This window comes from Urocitellus parryii, chromosome 1 (genome assembly GCF_045843805.1).
Source record: "Urocitellus parryii isolate mUroPar1 chromosome 1, mUroPar1.hap1, whole genome shotgun sequence".
NCBI lineage: Eukaryota > Metazoa > Chordata > Mammalia > Rodentia > Sciuridae > Urocitellus > Urocitellus parryii.
Window position 1 is genome coordinate 169,624,397 of NC_135531.1, and position 9,111 is coordinate 169,633,507.

General features: G+C 35.1%; 1 pseudogene; it reads right to left on the bottom strand.

Annotated features, from left to right (window-relative positions):
• Positions 1-2,009: 2,009 nt before the first annotated feature.
• Positions 2,010-8,318, bottom strand: LOC144249252 (uncharacterized; annotated as a pseudogene).
• Between the last annotated feature and the right edge of the window lie 793 nt (positions 8,319-9,111).

Sequence of the window (9,111 nt, forward strand, 5' to 3'; positions counted from 1 at the left end):
TGTACAAAAACAAACAAACAAAAAAGGATAGGACAAAAAAAAAGGGAAAGAAGCCTCAAATCAGGTTTCAGCAAGTGGCTGCATTTTTTGAGAAGTTGTTTAGTTTCAGCATAACCTCATAAGTATAACTTTATATCCTGTATAATCTCATTAAATCAACAAGTTACTTGGTGATCAAGAAGAGCAGACTAAATATAATTGTCCTAATAGAAAAACTGGAAGCAAGTGTTAGCAAAATAATTTAATTTGAATTTTTCTATTTTTATAATATATTCTATGTAGGTTAATTACCCATCAATAAGAACAGGACTGTGTGTCTCCTTGATAATCACCATTAGATTAAACTCAAAAAGAAAATGAATTGTGATGCAAAAAAATAAAAATAAAATAAGAGAGCTCATGTATAATGGCATAATTTGGCGTGAACATACTTTATATACAGAGTTAAGAAAAATTGTGCTGTGAATGGATAATTACGAATGTAATGCACTCCACTATTGTCATGTACATAAGAAATTAAAAAAAAAAGAATGGATGAATGGATAAATGAAATGAGGATAATGCATTAAAAAAAGAAAAGAAAATGCAGAATTTGCTTCCCAATGGAAAACGAGGTCATTTAATAATTCTCCATAAAATTTGCCTATAATCTCTTGTATGTAGGGGCCTTAATGAGTACAATATATTCAAGTAACTCTAGTTGAAATAGTAGTTGCTTTTAATTGCAACAGAAGTATAATGTGGTCCTAGTTAATAACATTGCTAATCCTATTTTCTGCATTTGATGAAATATTTTCTGTAGCTAATACACATATTTCACATGTGACATTATAGTAGATCATAATTATTAAGGCATGATCATCATCAGCCACAATACTTTGTAGGGTCTATTCTTGGTAGCTTAAATATATTATATATAATCCCCTAAAAAATCCCATGTCAAGTAGTTGGTTAAGACATTGTATTTGCAAGGTTAAATGTCATTCGGGGAAGTAAACAGCAGGTTTTTAGGCTTAAAGACTAGGTCCCTGGATGGTTTTAAAGCCAGTGAAATTCCATTGCACTTTCATTATTGGTAAGTCCTGAGGGAGATCACAATAGTCCATCCCAAATATTTCTTTGATATATTCAAGTTGGCTATTCAGAGAAACTGCAAACACAAACATGGCTCTGACATGCTATCCTTTCATAAAAATAAATTTAAATAGGTCTATATGAGTGAACAGCAGACACAGACAGAAATTTTTCCAACTGAGGGCTGCCTCTCTGCCTAGAGAAGATCTTTTCATAGGAAGAAGAGATTGGGGGTCTAAGACTTGATGCAAACAAATGACCACAGCCATATCTTCTGATGATAGCTACAGGAGAGATTTTATCTGCCTAACAAAACATTTGTTCACCTTGTATTCTTCTTCTCCACCTCCCATAGATTGTTGCCACCCATCCTTCAGGGGCCACAGGTCCCTTTTCTTTGTACACTCAAATGTTATTTAAGCTTCTACTACCTAGCCCTCCTGTGAGTCTCCCTGTGTGGGGATGAGTCCTGTGTTTTGGCACAGGAGTCTTTTTTTTTTCTTCTGTTACTCTACTATTGCTTAATTTCATTGACGAAAATTATGGAAACTTCAGAGGGAAAAGAGAAAAATCAAGTTCCCTACAGTCCTTGCTGTGCTATGGCAAAAGCAGCACCGTTGTCAAATGTTTGAAATAGAAAGAATGGTTAGGAATGGCCCTTGCCTCTAAGAACTTGTACCCTAATTGTGCAAACAAGGCACGTACATAAGAAATACCAACATAAGAGGACACATCAGAATTGTTTTTGTGGGAGTAGAAGGAGGTCAGATGCACACTGCAACAGACCATAACGGAAGTCAATAATAGAGGATGCTGCACTTCACACTGTATTAAATGATTGCTTCCAGACATCTGTCTAGAGTACAGGCGAGGGGGGGAAAGAAAGCATTACATACTTAGAAATAAATAGCAGGTTGGGCAAACTGCCTGGCTGGTCAAATATAAACTGAGACTCTCAATGTATAGCTCCTTATCTTTCAGTCATATTCAGCTGGTCCAACTGATTTGTCTTCACTCTTGGGAGCCTCAAAGACACTCCTCAAGTCATCAAGGGCAATGGAAAAGTGCTCAATCCTGAGTCGACTGGTCAGGGAGTCCTCCTTCAGCACTTCAGGACGGCTGTGTTCCCTGGAGTGGTCACTTTTGTGCTCAGGCCCCTTCTCTCTAGGCTCTGTACTCACTGTCTCTTCCTGTGCTCTGCAAGGCAGTCTTGGGGGATGGAGAGGTTCAGGTGCTGATGGCTCCTCTCCTTTGGGCTCAAGCAGTTTGCTTTCCTGAAGCTGCAAGAGCCTGAAACGGCTGCTCTCAGGACAACACTCACTTCTTTGGTAATCACTGGATTCCGATTTCTGCCTCAGGAGGTTCAGGGAGCCCTTCTGAATTGGAAACAGGGGTGGCTCTAGGTTGTCCTGCAATGTCAAGAGATTTTTTTTTTTTTATTAAAAATGTGCTCAGACATCTTAGTCACTTTCAAGACACCCCTTTCAGGAGTACCAAGTCTTGCTATATGATATCTGGCTCCTGACTTGACCTCAAAGGTTATACCAGTTAAGCTAGAATAAACACATTATTAGGGGAATGGTTTATACAGATGTGGAAATTTAAATAAAGAGACAGGATTTACGAAAACATGATTTTATTCCTTTCTCTTCTATGTGAAACCAGCCTTGATAATTCATTGTTTAGTATACTCTGATAAAAGGGCAATTTATGAAAAAGGCAATGAAGCAAAAGGGGTCATTCCTGCCTGTGTCAGTTTAGGATTTCTTTTGAAATTATTGGTTTCTGCAAATGTCTTACTTCAGAAATCATAGTCTAATAGGTAACAGTTATTAAGTTTTTGCTCTAAAGCAAAATCTTTAATAGTAGCTCTATATGCACACCCCAGTGTATCCCCAACATTATCACACACAAGTTGGTTTATACTATTACTAACATTGTGCAGGTAAGAAAATCGAGTTGCATGATAGTTGGTCCAGGGTTCTTACTGACAAAGCCTCGATTTGAAATACATTTATGCAACTAAAGAATCTGCTCTCCTAACCACTGAAGCTTAATACTTTTTGTACTTTAAATGCTCAGTTCTCATTCATTGTGAAACTAATTGGAATCTCACCTTGTTTTAGAGTTATGTAGTGTGTAGTATGAAAAACAAGGGGTGGGGTTGTGGCTCAGTAGTAGAGTGCTTGCCTATCATGTGTGAGGCATTGGGTTGAATTCTGAGCACCGCATATAAACAAATGAATGAAATTAAGGTCCATCAACATTTAAAAACAATTTTTTTTAAATGGATAAATATACTTTTACCAGAAACATAGGTGTATGCATTCATATACACACACATACTTAAATTATGGGCTGCAAAAGTTACATGCTAGCATAAACTTTTGATATATATATATGTGTGTGTGTGTGTGTGTGTGCGTGTGTGTGTGTGTGTGTGTATTAACTACTTTCTATTCTAGCCCAGAGATTATGCATTGCAAGTTTGGGGCTTTAAAAAGTAAATATTACTCTTAAAGTATGATGTATTTTCCTGGAAAAGTATTAGCACAATGGCTATGATAAACTATATTATAGAGTAAGTCTTGGAAGTATATCAAAGGTCACCTAACACAATAGCCCTAGACTTTGCCTGTCAGCCATGTATGGAAAATGTTTAATGCATTGGGACTTAGTATATATATTAGATTAATAAATATATAAATACATATAAACAAAGTATAGCTTTTGTTAAATAATACTTTCCCTTACTATGTAAAAATGTCTGTTAATATTTTCTACTCTGATCTTTCATTTAAAACAATGTTTACCCCCATTAAGTTGATTTAATGGTATACTAGTCTTTTGTGGGACAGCTGGCAAACACTGAACTTACAGCAGGAGTTCTGTCCCAGTTTTGGTTTTACTAGCTGGGTTACCTAAAGAAAGCTTTATTAGTAAAATATGCATCAAGTATTTATTTTGAGGATGCATCAGATAATCCATGTGAATTTTCTAGTGTGACTTAGTACTCCTTGACCAATCTTTCCCTGTCTCTTCTTTACTTCTATGTTCCTCAGCCTCTGGCAACCACCATTCTACTCTCATCTTCTGTAAAACCAAGAGCTTTAGAGTCCATATGTGAATAAGATCAAGTATTTCTGTTTTTTTCTATTGCATAGTCGGGTGATATAGATAATGATAATGTACTGATTTTTTTATAAAATCAAAAAGAAAGGACTTTAAATGTTCTCACCACAAAAAAATAATAAATGTTTGAATACTTTGCTTACCCTGATTTGACTATTATACTATATATATATATATATATATATATATATATATATATATATATATGTGTGTGTGTGTATAAATATCACATGTTTTCCATAATTACATACAATTTTAATGTGTGCACTTAAAAATACCCAAATTCCCCATCTTTACTGTATATTAGATTTCACAGTGACTAATAAATTCTATTCCTATCTCTATCTCTGGCTAAAACAACATCATTTTAATTACTAAAACATTTACACCACTCATGATCCTCTTAGATCAGAGTGTTTGGGAAAAGAAATTGAGTGTTTTAAGACACAAATCCATAGACTAAACAGTCTGGAAAAATTGGCTTTAATAACATTGTTAATTAATAAGTTTGGATTAGTCCCTTACTATGGAAAGTCTCAATTAAACAGTAGCACCAAACAAGACCTGAATATCTGTTCAGGAAACTGATCAGCATATGTTGAGAATTTAATCAACATATACTGTTAATGTCTGTCTCCTGAGTGGATAAATGGAATACAGAAAAGATCTTATTAACATGGGATGTTTGAGAAACTGTCACAGCTGGTAATAGTGACCTCATGAGGTTATTTATTGGAAGAATTATTTCTGAGCCAACCTTGCATAGTTAGGAAAGGAAGGCTGATAGAAAGAAAAATTGGCAAGCCAGAGAGGAGAGTCATTTTCTCCAATTGAAAATGGGATCCAAAAAAGTAACACTGAGATAGGCTAAACATAAACCTATCAATTTATCTCACTGAATACAGCTAAAAACCCTGGAGCTTTTATTTAACAATTAATTTAAGAAACCATTGAAAGTGAGTGAAAAGGTGAGTTGTCAAGAGGCCTTGGAACCTGAGTCACAATATGGCAGTGGAACCCCTGGACTTGCCTTTTGCTTCACATGTACAGTACTGCTTAACAGAAGAATGAGTAGCCCAAAAACTTCAGAGCAGACAAAGAACTTTTCCCAGAAAAATCTTGCTTCCTCTAGTCAAAGAAGGACAAAAGTACAAATTGAAAGACAGAACAGTTTTGACCTTTGAACCTTTGGAAAAACACCAATCAAGAGCTGCAACTAAACCCCCACTCCCATCACCAAAGGAAAGAAGTGAGTATAGATCATTTACACCTTTGCTATTCCCTGCCCCACATACTAGCATGGTGTCAGAGAACACTTAGTAGGTAGCAGGATTTTTAGTCCCATTTGATTGTTTCCAAGTCCTTCTCAAAGATATCAGTGGGGGCCACCCTGTACTTCTGTTCCACCTAGTGGTAACACACAATTTTAATGTGTGATTTTAAAAATACCAAAATTCCCCATCTTTACTGTATAATAGATTTCACAGTGACTAATAAATCCTATTATCTTTATCCTAGGAATAATAATCCTATTCCTATCTCTGTCTTCTACTCATTTTTCCTCTACTCTGTTTATATCAGAAGACATTTCACCATCACCCACCTCATGCACGAGACTTTCCTTCTAGTGGGTTGTCATTGGCAGCCACATGGAGAGCAGTCAAGAGGAGCCTCTCCTCTTCCCAGCTAGCCAGGGTGATTCCGATAGAATATTAGTGAGGAACTTGAAATACCACTTCCACCCAGCAATAAGGGAGCCCCCCACTCTTAAGAGTCAAAGGAGGCTAATTGGGGAAACTAGATTTCTAACTCAATTTGGCAATAACAGGGCAACTCCCCTCTTCTGAAACAGACTTAAGACTCAGAATCTGTAATACAATAGAAAAGAATACAGGATACAATTGGAAATCACCCTGACCAAGAGAAAGGGTCACTCTGATCAAGTTTTCTTCTAAACTTGAAGGGGAAAAAAATTAAAACAACAATAAAAAATATAAGCAAAACAGGCACCGACATTGAGATCACAGATATGTCAGAATCATCTGACAAAAGAGTTTTTAAAGTTGCCAATATAAAATTGCTTTCCTGAGGAATTGTGAACATGATTACAAAAACATCAATGTCAATATCATGGAATATTAGAAAAACAGAAGAAAGATGGCATCATTGAGAAAGTATTCAGAGAAACTGTGACTGAAATCTCACTGAATTTGGCAAAATACATAAATCTACAGATTCAAGAAGGTGAACTAACCCCCACAAATATCATATCACATTTCAGAAAACAACATTGTGTTAAAATTATTAAAAGCAATGAGAAAGGATGGGCACCTTGCCTAAGAGGAAAAACAAATCAAAGGCAGCAGATTTTTATCAGAAACTATGGCAATCAGAAGGAAGTAGAACACTTTTTTGGGTGCTAAAAAAATAACTACCAACCCCAAATTCTATGTCTGGAAAAATTAACTTTCAGAAATGAAGAGAAAATAAAGAATTCTCAGAAAAGGAACACTTGGAGGATTTGGCACAAATAAATTTGTCCTAACAGAATGGCTAAAGGGAGTTCTTGAAAAACAAAGGGAATAACAAATAATAATAATAATACTCTTGGAACATCAGGAAGGAGGAAAGAACAGAAAGAGCAAACTCATGGATACATACACTATACCTCTTTTTTTTAAAATTAGGGTTGACAGTTGAAACAAAATGTGTAATAATGTTAACTGATGTAGTTTTCATTAGATATAGAGGAGCTACTTAATATAGTTATGTTATAAACTAGGAAAGATAAAGAAATAAACTCAGTAAAAATTTTACACTTAATTCAAACTTTTAAAATGTTAATGCCAATAGATTGTGAGAAGATCTACATATATTATACATATAGGCATATATTTATTATATTTAACATAAATATTATATTATCTGTAGTGATTTTAACATATCTATGATGCATATTCAGATGGTTTATCTAAGTATTATATATGAGAATGCTCAACACTACTCACTTTAAAGAAGTGCTTACAGGGATTCAGTCATTTATACGTGTGTGTGTGTGTGTGTGTGTGTGTATGAATGCTTATATGTATACATGTATATATATATATATATATATATATATATATATATAATACTTAGAGAAAACATCTAGATATCTATCATATATGAGGTATGCTAAAAATCACAATAGATTAACCAAAATATGTTCTAAGAAATATTCAATTAACCCATACAGCAACATGGAAAAGAGGGTACAAAGAGAAAACAAACTAAAATGTTAGATGTAAGCCCCACTATTTCAATTATTACATGAAATGTAAATGGTCTAAATAAACCAATTACAAAAGATTTGTAGGGTAGATAAAAAAATATTGTCCAACTACATATGTAAGGGTATTATGCTGAATGAAAAAAACTCAATCTCAAAAGTGACATAAAAATATAATTCCATGATCACAACTTTCTTCTAATGATGACATTATGAATATGCAGAGCAGATTAGTGGTTACTAGGAATTATAATGTGGGGGGTTGACTATGTGGAAGTAGAAAAATTCTGTAGATTGTGGTGTTTGTGATGATAAATGGTACAGAACTAGATATGGACACATTATGCTAATATAATTTTTCTGGATTTTATAATGTACTGTAGTTATGTAAGATGTTATTACTAGAGAAAACTGTATAAATAATCCATGAGATCACTGTTATTATTTTTGCAACTTTCTGTGAATGTATAATAATTTCAAAAATAAAAAGTTGGCACCTAATAATCTGGTAATCACTACTCCAAGTTTTATTCTATTTGTGGAAGGAGGAAAACATCAGCTTTAGCACCTGCATGCACATTGTTAAGTGACATAGGTAGTAAAGCATATAGCTGTCTATAACCTAGAGGGTCACACAGGGAACAGCTTTTGATTCTGTAAACTCCTGAGCATCCTGCATGCAGCCTCCCTGTACCCCAAGAGATAAACATAGATTGCTGCTCCCTCTATAAATCTGATAGTCTATGTGTTCTGAAGGTCTTTGGCCAAGACAGGTACTCTGATTCCCAAAGTCTGGATTTGCCACCAACTGCTGATTGTCTGCTCCATGTACACTCAGGCCCATGGTCTATTGCTTCTCTAGAAACTGCAGACCAGCCCTAGCCTGGCTAAATCACCTGGCTAACCAACATGGTACGGGCTGACCCATACCTTCTCTAAGCTGCCAGGATCCTTTTCAAGTTTGTCAATCCTTCAATCTTAGGCTACCATACAGTTTTGCCTTATATGTGCGTTGTTTTGTTTTATTTGAGTTACAGTTGTAAGATCTTACACTAACATTTCTTGTTTAGTTTACTACATGGCTTCTATTTCTTGACTGGAGCCAGACCACTTGTTCTCGTTCAGAGATGTCTGTTGTCTAATTCTGACAGCAGGTTATGCTGATATATATTTCAGTGTTGTTAGTGATGCTCTGTGCCACTGCTATCCTGTTACTTGTGTTGCTGTGTGACATGAGGTTGGGAAACCCTTCACACTCCTGAGCAGGGAGTTGCAACAACATGGCAGAAGGCAGCATGTCCCTGATTTTGTCCCTAAAATGCTAGTCCTATATAATGTTTTTCAGAAAATAAGACAGAATTATATGGACAAATGAGTTTAAGAAAGTTGATATATATCTCATCTGGGAGAATTACAAGGTGTATTTCTTTGTTAAATGCTGTGAAACGTCCTTTAAAAGAAGACCAAGTGATTCAAGTTTGTTCCAAACTTATTTGACTAGGGAGTCTTTTATAATAAATTGCCCCTGATGTCCTGAGGTGTTGTCTTCCATCAGATTCGTTTTGATAAATGTTGACATAAGAAGGATATTATCCAAATTATATTGTTATATTGTGTATACATATGGATATGTAACA